The 24529-nt window shown below is 43.3% G+C and overlaps 1 protein-coding gene across 3 annotated transcripts in view; it reads left to right on the top strand.

Annotated features, from left to right (window-relative positions):
- Nucleotides 1-24529, top strand: part of FCHO2 (FCH and mu domain containing endocytic adaptor 2) — a 458555-nt gene that overhangs the window by 289872 nt on the left and 144154 nt on the right. The window lies entirely within an intron of this gene.

Below are 24529 nucleotides of genomic sequence, written 5' to 3'. Positions count from 1 at the left end.
AAGCGTCCACAGTACCCATGCATCATATCCTAAAAAAGACATTGCTGGCGAACTGCACCAAGCCACTAACTAATCCCCACATTCCCAAGAACATCGAATCCCAGTATCGGATCCATGGGGACCCAGAGCTGATGCGCACTCAGTTGCCTCATGACTCTGGTGTGGTGGATCTGGCCCTGAAGAAGGCTAAGAGTTCTAGAGAGCATGCCTCGGCGCCCCCGGGCAAAGACTCCAGAACCTTAGACTCCTTTGGGAGGAAGGCCTATCATTCCTCTATGCTCGTGGCCAAGATTCAGTCCTACCAGCTCTACACGAGCATCCATATGCGGAACAATGTGCGGCAGTTGGCGGGCTTGGTGGACGAGCTCCCTCCTGAGCAAGCCAAGCCATTTCAGGAGGTGGTCAGGCAGCTGAAGGCGTGCAGAAAATTCCTGGCCAGAGTGGTATATGATACCTTTGATGTTGCGTCCAGGGCCGCTGCTCAAGGTGTGGTGATGCGCAGACTCTCATGGCTGCGTGCCTCCGACCTGGAGAATAGGATCCAGCAGCGGATTGCGGACTCCCCTTGCCGAGCGGACAACATTTTTGGAGAAAAAGTCGAACAGGTGGGAGAACAGCTCCACCAGCGGGATAACGCTTTCGACAAATTCTCCCGCCGGCAGCCTTCAGCATCTACCTCCTCAGGTAGACGTTTTTATGGGGGAAGGAGGGCTGTTCCATACTCTTCTGGTAAGCGTAGGTACAATCCTCCCTCTCGCCAGCCTGCGGCCCAGGCTAAGCCCCAGCGCGCTCGCTCTCGTCAGCAGCGTGCGCCTCAGCAAGGCCCCACGGCTCCCCAGCAAAAGCGGGGGGCGAACTTTTGACTGGCTCTAGCAGAGCATAGCCGACATCAACGTGTCCGTGCCGGGCGATCTGCCGGTCGGGGGGAGGTTGAAAGTTTTTCACCAAAGGTGGCCTCTTGTAACCTCCGACCGTTGGGTTCTTCAAATAGTCCGGCAAGGATACACCCTCAATTTGGCCTCGAAGCCTCCAAATTGCCCACCGGGAGCTCAGTCCTACGTCTTCCAGCACAAGCAGGTAATTGCAGAGGAACTCTCCGCCCTTCTCAGCACCAATGCGGTTGAGCCCGTGCCATCCGGGCAAGAAGGGCTGGGATTCTATTCCAGGTACTGCCTTGTGGAAAAGAAAACAGGGGGGATGCGTCCCATCCTAGACCTAAGGGCCCTGAACAAATATCTGGTTAAGGAAAAGTTCAGGATGCTTTCCCTGGGCACCCTTTTTCCCATGATTCAGGAAAACGATTGGCTATGCTCTCTGGACTTGAAGGACGCCTACACGCACATCCCGATATTGCCAGCTCACAGGCAGTATCTGCGATTTCAGCTGGGCACACGTCACTTCCAGTACTGTGTGCTACCCTTTGGGCACGCCTCTGCGCCCAGAGTGTTCATGAAGTGCCTGGCTGTAGTAGCAGCAACGCTTCGCAGGCTGGGAGTGCATGTGTTCCCTTATCTCGACGATTGGCTGGTGAAGAACACATCCGAGGCAGGAGCTCTACAGTCCATGCAGATGACTATTCGACTCCTGGAGCTACTGGGGTTTGTGATAAATTACCCAAAGTCCCATCTTCTCCCAGTACAGAGACTCAAATTCATAGGTGCTCTGCTGGATTCTCGGATGGCTCGTGCCTATCTTCCGGAGACAAGGGCCAGCAACCTGCTGTCCCTCGTCTCCCGGGTACAAGCGTCCCAGCAGATCACAGCTCGGCAGATGTTGAGATTGCTTGGCCACATGACCTCCACAGTTCATGTGACTCCCATGGCTCGGCTTCACATGCGATCTGCTCAATGGACCCTAGCTTCCCACTGGTTTCAAGCTGCTGGGGATCTAGAAGACGTAATCCACCTGTCCACGAGTTTTCTCAAATCCCTGTATTGGTGGACAATTTGGTCCACGAGTTTTCTCAAATCCCTGTATTGGTGGACAATTTGGTCCAATTTGACTCTGGGACGCCCTTTCCAAATTCCTCAGCCACAAAAAGTGCTGACTACGGATGCGTCTCTCCTGGGGTGGGGAGCTCATGTCGATGGGCTTCACACTCAGGGAAGCTGGTCCCTCCAGGAACGCGATCTGCAGATCAATCTCCTGGAGTTACGAGCGGTCTGGAACGCTCTGAAGGCTTTCAGAGATCGGCTGTCCCACCAAATTATCCAAATTCAGACAGACAACCAGGTTGCCATGTATTACATCAACAAGCATGGGGGCACCGGATCTCGCCCCCTGTGTCAGGAAGCCGTCAGCATGTGGCTGTGGGCTCGCCGTTACAGCATGTTGCTCCAAGCCACATACCTGGCAGGCGTAAACAACAGTCTGGCCGACAGGTTGAGCAGGATTATGCAACCTCACAAGTGGTTGCTCAACTCCAGAGTAGTGCGCCAGATCTTCCAGGTGTGGTGCACCCCCTTGGTAGATCTCTTTGCATCTCGAGCCAACCACAAGGTCCCTCAATTCTGTTCCAGACTTCAGGGCCACGGCAGACTGGCATCGGATGCCTTCCTCCTGGATTGGAGGGACGGCCTGCTGTATGCTTATCCTTCCATACCTCTGGTGGGAAAGACTTTGTTGAAACTCAAGCAAGACCGAGGCACCATGATCCTGATTGCTCCTTTTTGGCCGCGTCAGATCTGGTTCCCTCTCCTTCTGTAGTTGTCCTCCGAAGAACCGTGGAGATTGGAGTGTTTTCCGACCCTCATCACACAGAACGAAGGGGCGCTTCTGCATCCCAACCTCCAGTCTCTGGCTCTCACAGCCTGGATGTTGAGAGCGTAGACTTTGCCTCTTTGGGTCTGTCGGAGGGTGTCTCCTGCGTCTTGCTTGCTTCTAGAAAAGATTCCACTAAGAGGAGTTACTTCTTCTTATGGAGGAGGTTTGCTGTCTGGTGTGACAGCAAGGCCTTAGATCCTCGCTCCTGTCCTACACAGACCCTGCTTGAATACCTTCTGCACTTGTCTGAGTCTGGTCTCAAGACCAACTCTGTAAAGGTTCACCTTAGCGCAATCAGTGCATACCATTACCGTGTGGAAGGTAAGCCGATCTCAGGACAGCCTTTAGTTGTTCGCTTCATGAGAGGTTTGCTTTTGTCAAAGCCCCCCATCAAACCTCCTACAGTGTCATGGGATCTCAATGTCGTTCTCACCCAGCTGATGAAACCTCCTTTTGAGCCACTGAATTCCTGCCATCTGAAGTACTTGACCTGAAAGGTCATTTTCTTGGTGGCAGTTACTTCAGCTCGTAGAGTCAGTGAGCTTCAGGCCCTGGTAGCCCAGGCCCCTTACACCAGATTTCATCATAATAGAGTAGTCCTCTGCACTCACCCTAAGTTCTTGCCGAAGGTAGTGTCGGAGTTCCATCTGAACCAGTCAGTTGTTTTGCCAACAACCTTTCCCCGTCCTCATTCCTGCCCTGCTGAACGTCAGCTGCACACATTGGACTGCAAAAGAGCATTGGCCTTCTATCTGGAGCGGACACAGCCCAACAGACAGTCCGCCCAATTGTTTGTTTCTTTTGATCCCAACAGGAGGGGAGTGGCTGTGGGGAAACGCACCATTTCAAATTGGCTAGCAGATTGCATTTCCTTCACTTATGCCCAGGCTGGGCTGGCTCTTGAGGGTCATGTCACGGCTCACAATGTTAGAGCCATGGCAGCGTCAGTGGCCCACTTGAAGTCAGCCACTATTGAAGAGATTTGTAAAGCTGCGACGTGGTCATCTGTCCACACATTCACATCTCATTACTGCCTGCAGCAGGATACCCGACGCGACAGTCGGTTCGGGCAGTCAGTGCTTCAGAATCTGTTCAGGGTTTAGAATCCAACTCCACCCCCCTAGGCCCATGTTTATTCTGTTCCAGGCTACACTCTCAGTTAGTTGAATAAGTTGTTAGGTCAATCTCAGTTATGTCCTCGCTGTTGCGAGGCCCAATTGACCATGTTTGTTGTTTTGAGTGAGCCTGGGGGCTAGGGATACCCCATCAGTGAGTCCTCGGAGAAAGCGAATGCTACATACCTGTAGAAGGTATTCTCCGAGGACAGCAGGCTGATTGTTCTCACAAACCCGCCCGCCTCCCCTTTGGAGTTGTGTCTTCCCTTGTCTTTGTCTTGCTACATACGGGACTGACGAACACAAGCCGGTTCGGGCGGGAAGATGGCCGCGCATGCGCGGTGCGCACCGGCGCGCGAGGACTAGAAAAGGCCTTTGCTAGTGAAGTTTCCGGTTGGAGGGGGCTGCCGTGGACGTCACACATCAGTGAGAGCAATCAGCCTGCTGTCCTCGGAGAATACCTTCTACAGGTATGTAGCATTCGCTTTATGTAGGTTTGCCTAAAATTCGACTGCGTAGCTTATAAATATTACAAAACTCAGCAGGTATGCTCCATAAAACTAAGCACTATGATCCGGTAATACCACTTCTCATGAAATTGCATTGGTTACTGGTCTTATATCAGATTTGGTTCAAGATTCTTCTTCTCATGCATAAAACATTTTATGCAGGTGAGCCGTTTTATCTCTCTGTACTTGTTATTCCTTGAACACCTTCATGCGTACTTCTATCTCTGGATTCCAATCGTTTAGTACTATCTTCTCCCAGGCAGGCTTATTATGAGTCCCCCCCCCCCCCCATGTATCAGCCTTCTTTTTTCTGACCCCAAGTCTTTGGAATTGTTTCCCCGACCCCCACTCCCCACCCCAGATGTTAGAAATGAATTTTCCCTTACTAAATTTAAGGTGAAGCTGAAAACTCACTACTTTCAGATGGCATATAAGGCCAATCTGCCCAGAGACTGGCTGCTTCAGGGGATATATTGTTTCAACAAGTGCATTATATATCCAAAATGGCCCCTGGATTTTAAAAAGATGCTACACTACTACTACTACTATAAATCATTTCTATAGCGCTACCAGTCGTACATTTCTGGTCTTACTGCTGGATGCTGATGTCATAAATAACAACAACAACAATAAATATATATCAATATAAACCAATATGAACCATTCAATTCTCTGATTCAGTTCTTGTGGCCAAACCGTATTTAAAGAATGAATCCACCATTATTCTTTTTGGTGAAGCCTTGTCTTAATATTTTCCTGGCGTTTTGAAGAGATTAAAGGTCAATCACAGCACATTTCAACTCAAGAAAAAAGAATGATGACGTTCATTGCAATGGTGAATCAAAGATTCTTCACCTCGCTGATGAGTGACATTATAATGAAGATCAAATAGTCGACTCTTGAAGTGTCGAGATGTTTAATGTAGAGAATTCTGCATGGGCATAACAAAAAATAAATAACATTGGTAGAGACACAAGTAGTATACTGTTCAGTTATATGTCAAACCAATTAGGGATAGTAACACAAGCGCCGGCTATCAATATCTCACACACGGCATTTCGCCCACATTTATAATGTTCAACCTCGGCACTATTTAGCTGTGTCCATACATCTGTTTTGCATAAAACATCCTTGAAATTGCAGTTCCTATTATAAGATAAATAACTGGACTCATGAAAACATTTATGTACTGCCAGCATCTTTCAATATTTCTTAACATTCTTGGCAACTTCTAAAGACATTGATGGCATTAAGAACACAAGCTATGAAGCTATCACCTCAGCTTCAGGTTTTTGTACATGATAGGTCAATAGCTGTTCTCTAGGATTAAATAAAGCTCTCTTCCTTGCTTTTTTAAATTACTGTGCTTGGATATCCATGTGCTTGAAATTTATCACTCAAACCCATAGCATATACGTTGATACCTCAAAAATTGTGATATTGGAAAACTATCACAATCTTTGAGGTACCGACGTATATGCCATTCTAATAAAGAGTTTGTATCACAAGCTGTGGGTTTGAGTGATAAATTTCAAGCATGTGCATATCCACACAGTGTTGCTTGGTTACCTGGATGTCCTGCCATCGGATGGCAGAGTTCCTGTTATTCTCTTAACAACTCTGGTTGTTAAATGCGCAAGTACACAGATTCGACAGCCGCTTCAGGGAGAAAGACTCCCCTGGAACGGATATACTGGTACAGCCTTGGCCCTCGGACGACCTCCTTTGTGTTTTCTCCATGACCTTTCATGGGAAGGACGTTGCACAGGATTGCGCGTCATCCTGGGAAGGTGGTTTTTTGAGCTCCAGACTGGCCCAAACATCCTTGGTATGCAGACATCTGTCTTCAAATCGCTCCTTGGTTGACTTTCTCCACAGACAGGCTTATTACCTGACTCTTCTTCCCCCTTTCCCTCTCTAAGTCCCCCCAATTGTACCTTCTATACATGTACCTCATTCTACCACAATATCACTTTGTATTCATTCATACCATGTATTTGTTCAGACCGGAATTGGCTAACGCCGTTAACAGTTATATGTAAGCCACATTGAGCCTGCAAAAAGGTGGGAAAATGTGGGATACAAATAAATAAAACAGGCACCAGAAACTTAATGCTCTAGTTTGAGTGGTTTTCATTGACCCCTTAAGTAAGCGGGCTGTTCGCCAAAACACGGCACTGTATCAGGTCTTATCTTGGTGCCTTAATAAAGATTCTCACATTTTACTACTCCGTGTGTGGAAGTGATTGCATCAACCTGTACGCCTTGGAATAGGCACAAAACAGAGATTCTTTGGGTACCTAACACAAATTGACAAATACCTGATTTAAAATACATTTTGGGAAGTATGACTTCCCCCTAAAATCATAGGTCAGGAATCTTGGGATACTGTTAGATTCATCACTCACTTTGACCCCACAAATTCAAACAACCTTTACAAATTCTCTCTGTCACCTGTGGCAACTATAAAAAGATGAATCTGACCACAGTGGTTCATCCCATGATAACATCACGACTAGACTAATTTAATGCCTTGTACACCAGCTCCAACAACTGATAGAAGGCTGTAAGTGGCATGACCACATCACACCCTTCCTGTGGAAACTGGCTACCAGCATCTTACATGGCTAAATGTAAAACTTAATGTTTGATTGTCAAGGACCTCAGACAAAATGGACCAGAGAACTTGAAGAATAAGTTAGCCTTCTACATGCCTTTAAGACCTCCAATATCCTCTCAAGGAGCATCACTATCTGTACTCTCATCAAAAGAAATTGTACGATGTGATACCTTCCAGCGAGCCTCCTCAGGAGTTGCCCCCACGGTCTGGAACTTACTCAGAGAGGGGCTATGTCTAACTCGATACTGCCTTTACTTCAGAAAGCAAATAAAAGCCTGGCTCTTCTCCCAAGCCTTTAATGCATGTGGTGACCGAACATTCACTGACTCCACATCTGGACTAGCTTGCTGCATACCCTGTAAATTACAGATATATTTGGCAAAGAGTTTTTAAATTTATTTATTTATTGCATTTGTACCCTACATTTTCCCACCTTTTTGCAGGCTCAATGTGGCTTACAGAGTGTTGTAATGATATAGTCGTTACATGATTTTAAATACAGTCGATAATAAGCTGAAGGTAAAGAGGGTTTAGATGGAAGGTGTTGGGTAAGGTTGTGTGAGAGGTGTTTTTTTGATGTACTTGGGTGGTTTAAGGAATGATTTGTTTCATTAAGGATGTTTTTGTAGGCTTTGTTGAAGAGATGTGTCTTCAAAGCTTTGCGAAAGCTGGTTAGATTATTCATGGTTTTCAGGGTCATGGGTAATGCGTTCCAGAACTGTGTGCTTAGGAACCTTCAAACTCTAAGCATTTAGTCATATAAGGATCCTAAATACAATTAAACTCCCTCAACTTTATCCATAAACCACCATCATACTTCTTATAATCCTTCCCGTTTTCGACTCAGCGATATTATTATTGCGATATTAATTGCCTATGAAGAATTTGGTACATTTATGCATTTCCAACATTGAATGAAGGTTGGATATGAGCACCGTTGAGGCGAAAACGGGAAGGATTATAAGAAGTATGATGGTGGTTTATGGATAAAGTTGAGAGAGTTTAATTGTGTTTAGGATCCTTATATGACTAAATACCCTGTAAATTAGACAAGTTCCTCATACTTTGTTTAATTGTATGTAGAACTTACCTTGAGTTTAGCCATCCATTTATCCCAGTTGATTTTGTACTGCCAGTCATGTTCCCGTCTGTATATCTGCACTTTGCTCCTGGCTACATAGTAAGATGTGTCATTGTATTGTATGAACAACATTAGCATCATATCTGTTATTCGAATGTTCTGTTCAGTGCTTATTAGATATTCTGTTGCTTGTATGCTGTCATCTATTATATCTGTTGTTTGGGAACCAACATTATGGTCAGATCACTACAAACTGAATTTTACAACTTATTGGAGGGAAAAGAGTTAGAAGAGAGAAAAGAAGGAAATACAGTGCTATGAGAAGAGAGGGAAAACTGAAATAGAAGAAATTTGGTCTAAAGTAGATTTATTTTTAAGAAATCAAGAACAGCAGGTAGACTGGACATTGGTTAACTGGAATGAAATTAGTTGGAAAATATTTGAAGAAATAGCGCCTGTGAAGCAAGGAAGGCGATCAAAGAGTTGAAGAGTAGGATGGTACACAATGGAGCTCCTAGATGCTAAAATGAAGTGCAGAGCATTAGAGAGAAAATTGTATAAGTCCCAAAACAATGAAAATTGTATTCATTTAGGGCTTTCATCCAATTTTTCTATGTAAAGATTAGGCAAGCAAAGATAAATTATTACTCATCCTTGATAGGAAAAGATTACTTGAGTATAAAAAGTCAGGTTTTTGTTTAGTATTTATTTATTTACTTATAATCTTTCATTTTACAAGGGTCACTTGCAAACAGTAATACAGAGATGACTGTAGTCTAATACAATCCATAAAAAGAAAACAAAATAAAGGCAAGAATATGTTTTATCCACAGTCAATTGCTTTCTTAGACCACAAAGAGAAGAAAAAAACAGGGGGGGGGGAGGGGAGATTTATAAATGAGGAGGTATTTATATAGTAACACCAATTTAAGGAAAATGGCCTGGCCAGTTCACATATCTTTAATCTTTAAACTTTTAATCTTTAACCTCCGACCCACCCCCATCCTCTCACCCTGTCAGACTGTCATAGTAATGCTTGAAGGTTTTCACTTATATACACTGTCAGCTAGCACATTTGCTTATTTCCGATCTGACGAAGAAGGGCAACCTTCGAAAGCGAATCAAGAAATGTATTAAGTTATGTCCAATAAAAAAGGTATCGTATTTTCTTTTCCATGTTTTATTTTGTTTGATTTCTATTGATAATCTTTAATCAGAAATCTTATTCTCTAAACCTCTTGATTATCTGGAATCTTTTTACTATCTAAAAAAACTTGAAGCTGATCCGGTTCAAAAAAGACATATTTTATCCCTAAGAACTTTATCAGGCATTTACATGGATATACTAAAGAAAATGTTGCCCCCAGATTTTTTGTTTCTTCTCTCAGAGCCAAAAATCTCTTTCTTCTATCCTGTGTTGATTTCGTGACGTCATGGAAGAGCCAAATCCTCTGTCCACAAAATTTTTTTAGAGAGTTTTTGAAGTATAATTTTATAATCGAATTTACATCTTGCTCAAATACTAAAGACACAATTAAAGTTCTTCGCTGAGTAACGACAGAAAGAGAGTCTTCTAATAAAGCTGATATATTCAATGGTTCAGTTGGTATGTTTTCCATTTTTGAAGATTCTGTTCCAGTTAATGGCTGCAATGACAAATAATATATTTTATTCACCAGAGGAATAGCTGAGTTTGGATAGGCGGTATTTTCTAAATAGTTCCATTTGATTTATACCTTCCACCACAGGAAAATTGAGGATTCTTAAGTTTAAACGTCTATTAAAGTTTTCCAATTGTTCAATTTTTCTGTTAATGGTAATTTTATCTTTTATCAGTACTTCCTCTGTACTTTTAATTTCTTTTATATCTTGTTGAATTTGCATAATCTGGTTCTTAGATTCTTGCTTAGTATTTTCCGAAGATTGAGTTCAGAAATCAACTTTACTCACAATTGCTGACTTGTCTTGGGCTGCTTTTGTTACCATTTCAGTCAGATCTTGTAAAGACTTCCAAATAGCCTTGAGGTTAATCTCCTTGGGAGCTAATAAGCTCCTTGTTCTCGCTCCCTGCTCGCTGGGTTTGTGCAATGCCGAATGGAGTCCTGATTTCTTCGACTTCCGAGTCATTCAGGGCCCCTGCATTTCTCCCAGCATAAGCAGGACATGGAGGAGGATTAAGTTCAGGAGGCGACAAAGATGTATCAGTTGCCCGGAGAGCCGAAGCTCCTCTGGCTCTCAGCAAGGGCTCAGTCACTCGAGCTGCTTGTGAACTTGCTGTTGTGTATCTGTCCATCGACTGCTGAATCGGGGAAGATGTTCTGACCAGCGGCAGTTGGCCTTTCACCAGTCCCTTTCTCTTCATATGAGGCATGAAGAACAACGATTTGCAAGCAAACAGCAGACAATTTGAGAGACAACCAAACGGTCAGACCACCATCTTGGCTCCTCCCCCAAGTCTGTTTTAAGAGATGAATAAACTTGTCACCACATATGATTCTCTGGTTACTAGTGAGTTAACACTGCATGCAGAAAATTTAGCAGAGCATTTTAAAAGTAAGGTTGATGTAATTAGGACTTCCTTATTACTACAGGGCAGCTGTCTACCTATGTTTGAGAATAACACTATGGAGGAGGTAGGAATAAGCTCTAATAGAATCTGGTCCCAGTTTTCTGAACTGACAATTATCACCATAAAGAATTATTTTTAAACGTACTCAGTTCACAATGTTCATTAGATGTTTGCCCAACTCATTTAATGAAGTCAACATCCAAAGAGTTAATGAATTATTTGAGACTCCGCTTAGTGAATATTTTCTCCACTGGATCCTTTCCATATGAAGGTGGGAGAATTGTTTTAACCCTTATCCCTAAGAACGCCATATTAAAATTGAATGATCCTACAAATTATCACCCCGTAGCGTCTATATCACTATTGACAAAGGTGATGGAGGGATAGTGGCACAACAAATGGATTACTTGGATAATAATAATATCCTCTACCCTTCCCAATCTGGATTTAGGAAAGGTTTCAGCACAGAAACGGCACTGATGACTTTCTTGTCAGATATTAAAAGAGAGATTAGTATGGGATGCAGAGCTTTAGTTTGTTTATTTCCGAGACTTGATTAATTGCCAAAAATTGGACCTGCCAAGACAAGGCGATGTACAATTAAAAACAAAATCAAAATAAGAAAAGAAACTCCAGTTTTCGATAGGAAAGATATCACAAACATACTAAAAGCAAGATCAAACAAAGAAACTGCTGCTCTCAGCAAACCTTATAGTGATGAAAGGAAACCAAAAACCTTAGAAAATAGGCAAGTTTTTAAGCCAACTTTGAAGTTCTTCAGGGACAATTCAACTCCTAAGTTATGGGGCAAGCCATTCCAGATGACAGGGGCCAAAAAGAAAACACTGGACTGGGTAGATTCCCAGTGTACTCTAGACAAAGAAGGGATAACGATGGTCATTCAGTGAGCATAAGAGCCTAGTTGGAGCATGTGGTATAGTTAGATTAGTCAAATAATCAGGGATCCCTTCTCTTAAAGCCCGAAAAGTTAGAAATAGCAGTTTAGTCTGAATTCTATAGGAAACTGGAAGCCAGTGTAACTTCTTATATAAAGGAGTGATGTGATCACGACGTTTCACATGGCATAAAAATTGTGCCGCTGTATTTTGAAGAGATTGCAGACACTTTAAAGCTGACTGAGGAAGCCCAGTATAAATGATTTTACAGTAATCCATCCATGAAGTAATAAAAGTGTGATTAAGCATGTGAAATGTTTCTGAAGTAAGAAACGGATGTATAGTGTGAAGCTGACGAAGTACTAGGAAGCCAGCTACTGTAGAGATTTGTTCTTGAAAAGTAAGATGAGAGTCAATAATGACCCCAAAATATTTAAAAGAATTAACAGGCTGTTGTGGAATGCCAAAAATTACAGGTATAGGAGATGGTTGAGGTAGGTGATTTGAAATCCAACATGGAGTATTTTTTTTCCTGTGTTGAGAACTAGATGATTTGTCTTTTAACCATTCTGTTACTGCAGAAAGACAGGATTGAAGAGACTGCAAATCAGGCTTAACACCATCTGTGTGATAAACCAAAAGAATATCATCCACATAAATGTGAAATGAGATATTGAAAGTTTGGGTGAAGGTAGCTAGAGGACTCAAAAAGATATGCAGTTTGATATGTTCTGCACGTTCGATTTGGTAGATCACATACTGCTGCTGGATTTATTGGATTATTAAGGTGTGATAGGCATAGTGTTGAACTGATTTAGAGCTTTTTTTTAATTTATTGGTCATACCAGGTCAAGGTGAATGACTGTTTATACACCAAATGAGCTCCTAAATGTGGAGGCCCTGAGGGAGCATCTGTATCTCCCGTTGTGTTTAATATTCTGATGTCACAGTTGGGAATAAGTCTTTTGGCGCAGGGTTACCGTACATTTATATATGCAGATAATATTACAATATATATTCCTTTTAGGGTGACTGTTTCTGACATAATTATTCAAGTAATTAATGGCTTGTCTATTTTGGAATACTAGGCTTTAGAGTTTAAACTAAAATTGAATAGCGAGAAAACAAAACTTTTAGTATTGAGCAGCTTTTATAAACTTTTTAGCTCAAATAATCTGGATTTAAGGTTCAACAATTTTTTATTGATGAAATAACAGAATTGACAGTCAACAAGCTCCATCTGTGACCTTTGGAAACAAGACAACCTGAGTACACGGATGGTGATAATCGCATCATCAAAATTTAAAAATTTGCTCCCCCCCCCCTTTCCCAACTCCACCCCCCACCCCTTCAAGGTTCATGAAAACTATTCTTACAGTGAAACATACGCGTAACACAATAATCAGTGTAGTGCAGATTCAGCAAAAAGACGAGCTGGCATCCTCAGAAAGCTCTATAGCATAGAGCTCTAGTGTTCCATATCATAACCATAACAACGTTATAGAACTTCCTTTTTCTCCGCCCCCTTCCTCACCTGCCGGTACACTCAGAACGGATAACAGTAACCACATGAAGAACTAGTAATAAAGTTTTCAACCACTGCTGCATATGGGCTCTTCAATTAATTAATTACGCTCACACTAATACAGCAGAAATCTGGTCCTCTAGGCATATTCCACCTTCTGCTGTTCATCCTTCCCTCCCCCCCCCATACACACCACATTCAACCACGTTCATCCCAATGTGTTCAACACTTGGCTGTGCGCTCTAGGCGAAATTCCTTTTAAATACGCACCCCAGACTCTAATGAAAAGTTGCCGCCTTTTTGCCGTATATCGGGCCTCACGTGCCTCCCACAGCATAAGCTCGTGTTGTTTATTTCTCCAATACCAATAGGATGGTGCTTTATCAGTGACCCAGTAATTAAGGATGCATTTTTTCCCCAGGATGCAAGATTTACTCAAAAATAATTTCTCTTCCCTTGCCCCTCTGCCCCATACTCCCACCGCACTAAATATTACCTTTTCAAAAGACAGGTTAATCCAACCCTCTAGGATCCTAGAAAGAAAACGGGAGAGAGCTGACCAGAACATCTGAATGACCCTACATTGCCAGAGCCCATGGGTTAGCGTTGCAGTCTCCACTCTGCATTTCTGACACAGTTCGGAGGCCAAGACTCCAGCATACCAGGCCTGCTTACCCGAGAAATATGCTCTGTGTATGGTTCTAAAGTGAGCCTCCTGCAGTTCGGCACTATGCACCACCCCCACAATCCCTTTAAGAGCTGTAATAATCTGGATTTAAAAGGCATGAATTTTAAACTTGAATCCCAATTTAAAATCTTAGGATTCATATTTGACAACCAGCTAACATTCGAAGATCAGATAAAGTCCATGACTGAAAAAGTAATTAGATTGCTGTGGAAATTAAGAAGGATTACAGCTAGTTTACATGTCTTTTAAGATCAATTATACTGGCTCATATTGATTATTGTAATTCTATTTATATTAGAGCTAAAGGTATTGTAATCAAAAGTGTGAAAACTTTATAAAACACAGCTGCGTGTTTGATATATAGATCCTCAAAATTTGACAGAATCACCCCATTGTTTTTAAAATTTTACTGGCTGCCAGTTAGAGCTTGCATAATTTTTAAATCATATTTTTATTCATCCATGGAGGCACCCTAGGGTACAGGTGTGATCTAATTAACTTATCCATGAGGAATTGTGACATTATAAGCGCTTATTTCTCTCTTCACTATCCAGATATGAGGAAGGTGTTTTATAAATTGAGCTGGTTGGAGTCTTTTTTTTTTTTTTTTATAATATCAAGCCACATATTGGTGGAATTCTTTACCATCCATTTTAAAGACACTGACATGCTACAAAAAATTCAAGAAATCATGGAAACTTTAAGAAATTTGTGCAAAAGATTGTGATGATTATTCCAAAAGCCGTACTGCCTGTGGTGTTTTGGTGTTATTTTCTGTTCTGTTCCTAGGAATACCTAACTTCTTTACATTGTACATTGAGTAGAACCCCTAATGAGCTTGTGCGGGATATAAGAGCTTATTGTATTGTATTTAAGTTTTGGATTAACAATCTCCTCATTTCAGAGGTCTTGTGCTACTGTTTTTGAATGCCAGCTTTGAACAAGTGTTGAGGCTATCTATTTCTTTGTTCCTATCACCTTGCTGCCATACCCCTAAAAAGAGGAGAGACAGGGGAACATAAAGGACATTTAAATATATGAAAATTATGTCTTTTTTTTTTTTTTATTTTTTTTTATTTTTTTAATGTCACTATTATTTGCCTGTGTCTCTCCTCAGGGGGTATAGTTATTTAGGCCCTTCTATTCAACACATAGTTTTTGGTGCAGATCCTACACTCTCTTTGTTTCCTCTTTCTGGATATCTTCTAATCTGTCTATAGCTTCCAGACATGCCATCTCATCAACACCCTCTATTTACACCTCTCCCTATCCAGCTCATTTTCGAAAGAGAAGGGTGCCCATCTTCCGACACAAATCGGGAGATGCGCGTCCTTCTCTCAGGGGCGCCAGAATCGGTATAACTGAAAGCCGATTTTGGGCGTCCCCAACTGCTTTTCATCGCCGGGATGGCCGAAGTTCCTGGGGGCATGTCGGAAGGGTAGTGAAGGTGGGACAGGGGCGTGCCAGGGCGTGGTTAAGAGATGGGCGCCCTTGGCCGATAATGGAAAAAAGAAGGGCATCCGTGGTGAGAATTTGATCCACTTTATTTGGTCCCATTTGTTTTCAGGTCCAAGTCCCAAAAAAGTGCCCAAACTGACCAGATGACCACCGGAAGGAATCGGGGATCACCTCCCCTGACTCCCCCAGTGGTCACTAACCCCCTCCCACACTCAAAAAAAACACTTTAAAAACTTTTTTTGCTAGCCTCTATGCCAGCCTTAAATGTCATACTCAGGTCCATCGCAGCAGTATGCAGGTCCCTGGTGCAGTGGACTTCAGGCAGGCGAACCCAGGTCCATACCCCCCCCCCCCCCACCTGTTACACTTGTGGTGGAAAATGTGGGCCCTTCAAAACCCACCCGAAACCCATTGTACCCACATGTAGGTGCCCCCTTCACCCCTTTGGGCTATGGTAGTGGTGTACAGTTGTGGGGAGTGGGTTTTGGGGGGGGTCTTTGGGGGGCTCAGCACCCAAGGTAAGGGAGGTATGCACCTGGGATCAATTTCCAAAGTCCACTGTAGTGCCCCCTAGGGTGCCCGGTTGGTGCCCTGGCATGTGAGGAGGACCAGTGCACTATGAATCCTGGCCCCTCCCACGACCAAATGCCTTGGATTGGTTCATTTTTGAGATGGGCGCCATCGGTTTCCATTATGGCCGAAAACCGATGGCGCCCATCTCTAATGTTGACCCAAATTGGAGATTTGGGTGCCCCCAACCGTATTATTGAAACGAAAGATGGACACCCATCTTGTTTCGAAAATACGGTTGGCCCCGCCGGGCGCCCTTAGAGATGGGTGTCCCCGTTCGAAAATGCCCCTCCACGTGCCCCACCATATCTGGCACTGGCCATAACCTTATTATATTGTTATCCTACTTTGCAGCCTTCAGGTAATGTCACCCTGATGTGTGTCTCTTGGCTAGAGTAGATCAGTTTTTCTCCTCCCGTTCTGTTCTGTTTTTTCTCAGATGCTTTACTCCACTATTTTTCATTAATTCTTAACTGCCAAGCAATCACTCCCTCTGTAAGCTTTCTTAGATCACTTCTTATTTTTGTTAACTCTATCTGGATTATCCACTTTGTTGCAGATATTTGAGCTATCACTTCTAGCCCCCAATTGGTACTTACAAATGATATTTAGCCGCTACTCATTGCCCTCCTCCTCCTTTGTTCCTCTTTACCCTGTAATTCCCTTGCCCGTAATGTCTTGTCTGTCTGTTTTACCTAGATTGTAAGCTCTTTGAGCAGGGACTGTCTCTCTATGGCAAATGTTCAGCGCTGCGTGCGTCTGGTAGCGCTATATAAATGCTATTAGTAGTAGTAGTTTTATTTGATATGTAAACATAGAAACATGATGGCAGGTAAGGGCCAAATGACTCATCCAGTCTACCAATCCTCAGTAACTGCTCCTACTTTTCCTTCTGCCTTATGGTTGACAACAAAAGTAATTATAGTAAAAGAGCAGAAGTAGAAATGATGAACTATATAATTTAAATAGAAAGAATACTCTGTTACTGCACTCACAGACCTCAATGTATCAGTCTCCACATCCTCTGGACACTAGCCAAAAACAAGGGGAAAAACAGAGTCCAAATGCTTTTTGAAAGAGAGAGTTCTTGAGAGAAATTTTAAGCTTCCAGTGAAGTTTCTGAATGTAGGAACAAGGGAAGTTCATTCCAAAATGTATCTAGAAAAGCAAAGCAGAAGATGGAGCTACTAAGAGATTCTGCTGTGATGAATGGAGAAATTGTGAAGTAGAATATGGGTTTAAATAATGAGCCAGAAAAAGCAGTTGTCCTCAGTGATGGTTTTATGTATTAATATTAGTAATTTGTATATTATATAGAGGTCAATGGGTAGTCAATACTCCATTTTCAAGAGCGGAGTAACATGATCAAATTTTCTGGCTCCAGTGAATGTTTTGGATAAGTTGCAAGGGTCTGATTTTTCTCACATGGAGCCTTCTGAATAAAGCATTACAATAATCTTAATTCTGAAATTACTAAGAAGTGTATAAGAATTTGCAGGGCCTTGGTTTTGAATATATGTTGAACTGAGTTGATTTGGTGTAGTTTGAAAAACACATTTCCCAATAGTGGAGGTAATATGCGGATGAAAATACAAATCAGTGATTACACCCAGGATTTTTATGGTTTCAGTAATGAGGATTTTCAGCAATATTAATACATTCTAAGGGTTTGTCCTTCTGAGTCCTTGAAAACAATGATTATTTAAATCTGAGTTACATTCTGTTTGTTTTCAGCCAGTTAGAGATGGTTGTCAATTTGGTGTTGAGTATTGTGAAGATGTGTGCTTGCTAAGGATCTCTAATCATCTGTGTAAATATAAGGGGTTTGTTCTGTAGCTAATGATGCCAAGAGTATATTAAAATGAAGGCCAAGGGGGGAACACTGCAGCACTCCATATGCTCTACCTCTCTAACTGCTATGGCTGAGCAGAGCGGTGTAGAATCTAAAATTTAGAAAGGAACTCTATTAATGACAGGAAAGGTAACACATTCGTTCTAATAAAGAAAAAGGTAGAGGAGCAGAACAGTAAAACAGAGATAAAATGTAGTGGGCAAAGAATAAGTCCATAAACCACTACTAAATGGACTTGGGAAAAATCCACAATTCCAGGAATAACATGTATAGAATGTTTGTAAGCGTTCGGCACCTAACCTCTCATGAAATATAGTATTACCTACCAGACGAACTCTACACTTGTCTTTAGATTGTACACCTGTCTTTTTAGATTGTAAGCTCCTTGAGCAGGGACTGTCCTTCCATGTTAAATTGTACAGCGCTGCGTAACCCTAGTAGCGCTTTAGAAATGTTAAGTAGTAGTAGTAGTAGAAGCTCACCAGGTGCCCTTGGCCTAGATTGACCGCTGTCGTGGACAGGATGCTGGGCTCGATGGACCCTTGGTCTTTTCTCAGTGTGGCATTACTTATTTGCTTATGGACTTATGTAACTATCGCAGGGAATCCCAAGAGAGCCATCAGTCCCCAAAAGCTTGCTTGAGAATCCAGGTCTTTAGATTAACCTTAAAGGATTTCAGGGAGGGGTCACTATGGAGGGAAAGGGGACGTGTATTCCAAACATGGGGGAGAGGAAAAAGAAGGCACTGTTTCTGGTGGGCAAAAGTGGGCAAATTTGGGTCTGGAGAGAACTAAACGGTGATCATTAATTGAGCAAAGAATTCTAGGAGATAGTCAGGAATGCCGGTCCTAAAGGTTTTGAAGGTCAGAAGGGCTACTTTGTATGTGATCCTGTATTAAACGGGCAGCCAGTGCTGGTGTTTCAGCAAGGAAGTGACTTGATTGGTTCAGTGAGCATGGTACAAAAGCCTTATTGCAAAATTTTATAAAGTTTATAGTCTCTTAAATGTGGCATGGGGAAGACCTGTGTAAATGATATTGCAGTAGTCAAGATGGGAAGTGAAGAGCGAGAGGACAAGTGTGTGAAAGTTATTGTGGTGAAAGAAACAACGAACAATCTGCAATTGACAAAAAGTGAAGAAGTAGAGTTTTGATACATGGGAGAGTTGAGGTATGAATAAGAGGTAAGAGTCCAAAATTATACCTTCATAGCAAAATGGCAGGACTGGTTGGAACAGAGATCCAAAAAGGGTGATAGGAGAGGATGGTGGACCGATGGATCCTGAGAACCAGAATTATCCTTATTAAGAAAAAGGCGATGTTCAAAGAGCCAAGTTAATGGGGAGAGGATAGAACCCTGGGGAACTCCACACTGAAGTTGCCATTTTTGAGAGATAGCGGTGGTGGGAAAGAATAGATGTGAACCAGGCCAGAACTATATCTGAAATTCCCAGAGATGATAGATGAGAGAGAAGAAAAGAATGATTAACAAGGTCAAAGGCGGCTGAGAGATCTAGGGAGTCTCCCAGAACCAGTTTGTTGATCAAAGTGGGAGTGAAGTTCACTTAGCAAATATGTCATGATAGTTTCTGTACTATGGTGGGTCCGAAAGCCCGCTTGACGGGGGTGTAAAGTTAGTACTTTTTCAGAGAAGTCATATAGCTGTATAAATACAATTTTCTCAAGAATCTTAGACATAAAGGAAAGATTTGAAACTGGACAGTTGGATCAGAGCCAGATTTCTTCAGGATAGGACGTACAACAGCTGTTTTCCATAAAAGGGAATTGTTCAGAGGCTAAGCAAAGATTAATGATTGACAGAAGTATGGGGAGTAGACCTAGCTCTGGGATTTTGTCAGGATGAGGGAATAGGGTCACAGTGACAATAGGTAAACAATGGTGGAGATAATAGATTTAAGTGAGTGGAGGGTTTGTGGTGGAAAGGAAGACCAGCTGGATAAGAGGGGGATGTGGTGATGGGAAGTCAGAAGTGGCACATGAAGTTGAGAGGTTTCAGAAGGGCATCAATTTTATCAGCAAAAAATGTGGAAAGTACTTCTACAGATGGAGTTGTGTGTACATCCCTATTTGGAGGCAGATGAGACAACTGCTGATAAACTAGATACAAATCTTTGGAAGGATTTGGTTACCTTAGAAGTTTATTTTGTCTAAAGGTCTTTTCGCTTTCCTAAGGGCAGAGTTAAATTCGTGGTGAAGTCTTCTGCAATTCTGCAGATCAGATGGCGTTCTGGATTTTTCCCAGTGGTGTTCAATGTAGCGGTATTAATGTTTAAGCAGACAAAGGTCTGTGGAATACCATGGATTGGAGTAAGAAATACTGGACCAGCAAAAGGATTTTGGTGCAATGAGTCCAGACCATGTTCAAGAATTGAGTACCAGGATGCCACTTGATCATTGATAGACGAAGGCATAGCTGGAGCCGCAAATAATGATGGGGTGAGGGAATTGGGATCAATATGTGTGAGTGATCTAATCCAATATCCAGAATATGGGGAGGGAAGATGAGGGGATGAGACTGAAAAGAGGTCAAAAAGTATTAAGAAATGGTCAGTCCAGGAAAGAGGAGTGATAGAAAAAGAACTTGGCAGAACGGTTGTGTCTCGAGATGTAAAAAGCAAATCTAGGGTATGAGCTGGAGAAGAGACCCATTGATGGAGAGAAAGGCTGGACATAAGATCCAAGAAGTTTTTTGCTCTATGAGTCTGGATCGTCAATATGAACATTGAAATCCCCTAAAATACTAAGGTTAGGAATAAGGATGGTAGCTTCAGAGAGAGCTTGAAGACACGAATCCCAGAGCTCTGCTGATAGTGATGGAGGGTAGGATATCAAAAGAATTTGAAAAGGGTGCACAATGCTTACCTTGAGCACTAGAAGTTCAGGATAGGAGAAAGGGGAGGGTACTTCGGTCACCTGTAAATCTGCAGAATAAATAACAGCCACGCCACTACTTGCGCTGTGAAAACATGATGCATAGTTTTGGGGGAGGGGTAGATAAGCATTGTAGCTGGGTCGCCCATCCAGGACCCAGCCAGGCTCGACCCTGCTTAGCTGCCTCTTCCTCCACACGACTGTTGCCTTCACTCCACAGCAATCTGGCTCCACTGAGCCTTGGCTCCAGGCCCTGTGAACTCCCAGGACTTCCTCCTCCCTCCGTTCCTTTCACAGAGGCACATTCAAAGCCCAATATTTATAAGTAAGAGCTTTTATTTTCTTGCTTCAAATCAACAAAACACCCTTCACTCCAGGTTGTTTAGGCTAGCAGTCCAGAGCACAATTCAGGTTCAACACAGTCAAATTCAGGTTCAAAAACAGTCCATATAACTTCAAACTCAGGTTCAAAATCAGTCTATATAACTTCACTTCACTTTAGCTCAGATTACTTCACTTAGGGACCAGTACATTATCAGAGGGAAAAACCAAATAGCTTGGTAGGTTGCATCCCAGACCTTTTTAGTATGAAACAGTTTACACAGTCTTTCTTGCACCTTCTTACAGCACGGTTACACAGCTTTATTCCCACCTGGTTCAGGCTGGGGTTTCAATTGTGCCCAGCTCTCTTTCTCTCCCACAGGATGCACCTGTTTCCTCTTTAGTAGAGATTTCCCCCAGTGCCTCAGCCTCTCTCCTCCGGTCTTCCACCAGTCTCTCCAAGGTACAGCTAGCCACCCTCTTACTGCAGCTTTTTGGGTTTGAGCCAGGGCTCCAATCTCCATCTGTTCCCCCTCTAGTCCTTCAGTAATCTCCATTTTATCCTCCTCTTCAACTTCCCCCGCCCCCAATCTCTCCAGCTGGCCCTCATCATCTTCCTCAGAGTCCATTTCCCAATCTTCTATCTCCTCCCCTAACTCTTGCACAGCCGGGTGGGGAAGAGAAGGATTCTGGGACTGGTAGTTCCTCCCCTTCTTCCTTAACCCAGCCAACCTCTCTGCATCCGGTAGCCCAGCTTTCTGAATGTGGGTGTTGTGCACATGAAATCTGCCCCGTTGGGATTCCCCGGCTCCCTGTACCCCCTTTCTTCGTGCCTTCCCGGATCCCCTTTCACCTGCACTCTCACAGCATAGAGAAGGGTTTCTTCACCTATTTTAGTCCAAGTTTCGGTGAGGCAGAGTAGAGAGCATTTCTGTTCTATAATAAGTCTCACGGACAAAGGAAAGATTTGTTGCGGACAGATTTACAATTTACAAGCCCTATAGGAAGTTTTGTAGGAGCGACCGGTAGTTGCACCGGCGAGTGGGACTGTAATTGGTAAACAAGAGGGGGAGTTCTTTGTTTAAAATTAAGAGACAGGACAGTTCCCCCATACCATGGGGATGGGGAAAACAGGGAGAACCAGAGGTAGAGAGGATAAAGTAAAAACAGTACCAGCAAAGTAGTACCAAGAGAGGAATGTTGTTCCTATTTCCTTTAATCTATCAATTAGAAATCAGTAATCTACCAGATTGAAAGCCTCTGAAAGATCAAAGGACAAAAGGATCCAGGCAGTCTTGGTCTAAGGCTGCCTGGTTTGGTGTGGGCGTGCCAGTGACGGTTGTTTCAGTATTGTGATGTCTGCAGAAGCCAGTCTGGTTAAGATGTAGGATATCCTATATAATAAAAAGCACCTCCAACATTCTGAAGCTGACTCCGTGGCACTGTGGCAGTGTAGGGTTCGTAAGTCTGTAACTCAGCGTTTCATTGGCTCTCACTGTCCCGCAATGCCACAAGAACGAGGAACCAATCAATGGTCTGTAAAAACGCCCAACCCGCCTGCCCGGTCCATCATTGCCACCCAGCGATTCTCCTCTCTCCCCTGCCCCCCCTCCAGGCACCCACCGAGTCTCCGTCGCTCCTTTGAAAGCCCTGCCCATCTGTAGCCTTCCCTTCCAGTTCGTTCTCTCGGAGTCCTGCCCTCGCGGAAAGAGAAAATGACGTCAGTAGGCGGGACTCAGAGGGAACGAACTCGAAGGGAAGGCTACAGACGGGCAGGGCTTTCAAAGGAGCAACGGTGACTCGGTGGGTGCCTGGAGGGGGGGCAGGGGAGAGAGGAGAATCTCTGGGTGGCTACAGGGGGGCCAGGGGAGAGAGGAGAATTGCTGGTTGCCTGGAGAGGGGGGGCAGGGGAGAGAGGAGAATCACTGGGTGGCTGGAGAGGGGGAGCAGGGGAGGGAGGAGAATCGCTGGGTGGCTGGAGGGGGGGCAGGGGAGAGAGGAGAATCGCTGGGTGGCTACAGGGGGGCAGAGGAGAATCACTGGGTGCCTGGAGGGGAAGCAGGGGAGAGAGGAGACAGTCTCACTCTCTCTCTGTCACACACACACTCGCACATTCACTCTCTCGCTCTCACACACAGTCACTGACAAACACACTCTGTCAAACATACACACTCCGAGGAAAACCTTGCTAGCACCCGTTTCATTTCTTTGTTCAATAAAAGTAGTCAGGTAATCTGACACAATTAATTTTGTTATCTTTTTGAGAAAGGGAAGATTTGTGATAGAATGATAGAGACTTTTTTAAGGTGGGGATCGTTATGACACAGTCTTATCACTGTGCCTTTCGAGGTATCTACTTTTCAAAACCGTTGTTTAGATAAATTGATTTAAAAGATCACTAAGGGGGTCTTTTACAAATCATTGCTAGTGTTATTTCAGGTTTAGGTCTCTCTTGAGAGATAAAGTGCATTGATATCTTCCATATGCAGATTAAGGTCACTCAGTATAATTGTTGATTCAAAAAGATGGTGAGCAATCATGGCCTGGAGATCTAAAATTGAGTTTGAAGGAGGGTAGAGGTAGGTGATAAAATACATTTCAATGTATGAATGGAGTTTAAAGGAGGAATTCTCAATTATAGGTTGTGTTTGAGCTCGAGGCCTCTAAGAGACAGAAGAGGAAAACAAAACTGATCAGCTCCCTCTTCTCCTTCCTATTCTATTAGTAAAGTGGAATGAATATCAAACATAAACGGCACCATTTCAGAAAGAACGGGTCAGGATGTTTTAAGTTTCACTAGTGTTTTAGTTAATAATCTTCTGGTATAGAGGCTATTGTAAAATACAATAGAAATGGACATTTATGGGGCTGATTCAAGATGGCGTCGAGTTAAGATGTGCCTGCCAAACTCGGAGAAAGAATTTCCTGCTTAACTCTTTTTTTCTGCTTTAATTATGCCTAAGAGAAAAGGAAAAGTCAGAGGAGGTTTCTCCTCACCCTCGACGGACCCCAATTGAAGGCAACCTCCGATAACAGCTTTCACAGTACCTGTTACACCGCTGGGCGTTTCGCTGCCCAAAGCTGAGAGGAGCACGGGCTTGGAGAGTGAAGTTTCACTTAGCCCCCGAAGTCCTGGTCAGGCTGTTGAGGTGGAAAACAGCTCCAGGGGAAGTCCCGCCTATCAGCCAGTGTCAGAGGCTATGCAGCATGGAGAGGAGAACTCCCCTGGTGATATGGAAACACCACAAACAGAGGACACTCCGGAAGACTGGAGCCTGACTTCTACCCCCCAAGTTAGCAGGGGGAACATCATGGAGCAACATTCTGCTGTGTTTGAAACTCAGCCAGTCTCAGAGATACAGCTGCTACCTTTAGAGAAACCATCAATGGTAACCTTAGAGTCTCTGTGGGGGGCAGTGGAATCACTGCATAAAGGCAAACTTTGTGAAAATTGACTCTTTACAAACTGAATTAGCCTCACAAGGGACTAATTTAAAGAAAGTGGAACTTTCAGTAACTCAGTTACAAGAGCAGGAAAACAAACTTATTTAGAACGCTGCTCTGGTACATAGAAAAATTGAAAACTTAGAGAATGGGGCAAGAAATTTAAATTTGAGACTCTTGAATTTTCCTTTCCTCAAATTTACCCCATTAAGAGATTTGTTTAATAA

Source organism: Microcaecilia unicolor, chromosome 2, assembly GCF_901765095.1.
Source record: "Microcaecilia unicolor chromosome 2, aMicUni1.1, whole genome shotgun sequence".
Lineage (NCBI taxonomy): Eukaryota > Metazoa > Chordata > Amphibia > Gymnophiona > Siphonopidae > Microcaecilia > Microcaecilia unicolor.
This window is presented reverse-complemented; position numbering and strand designations above follow the sequence as displayed.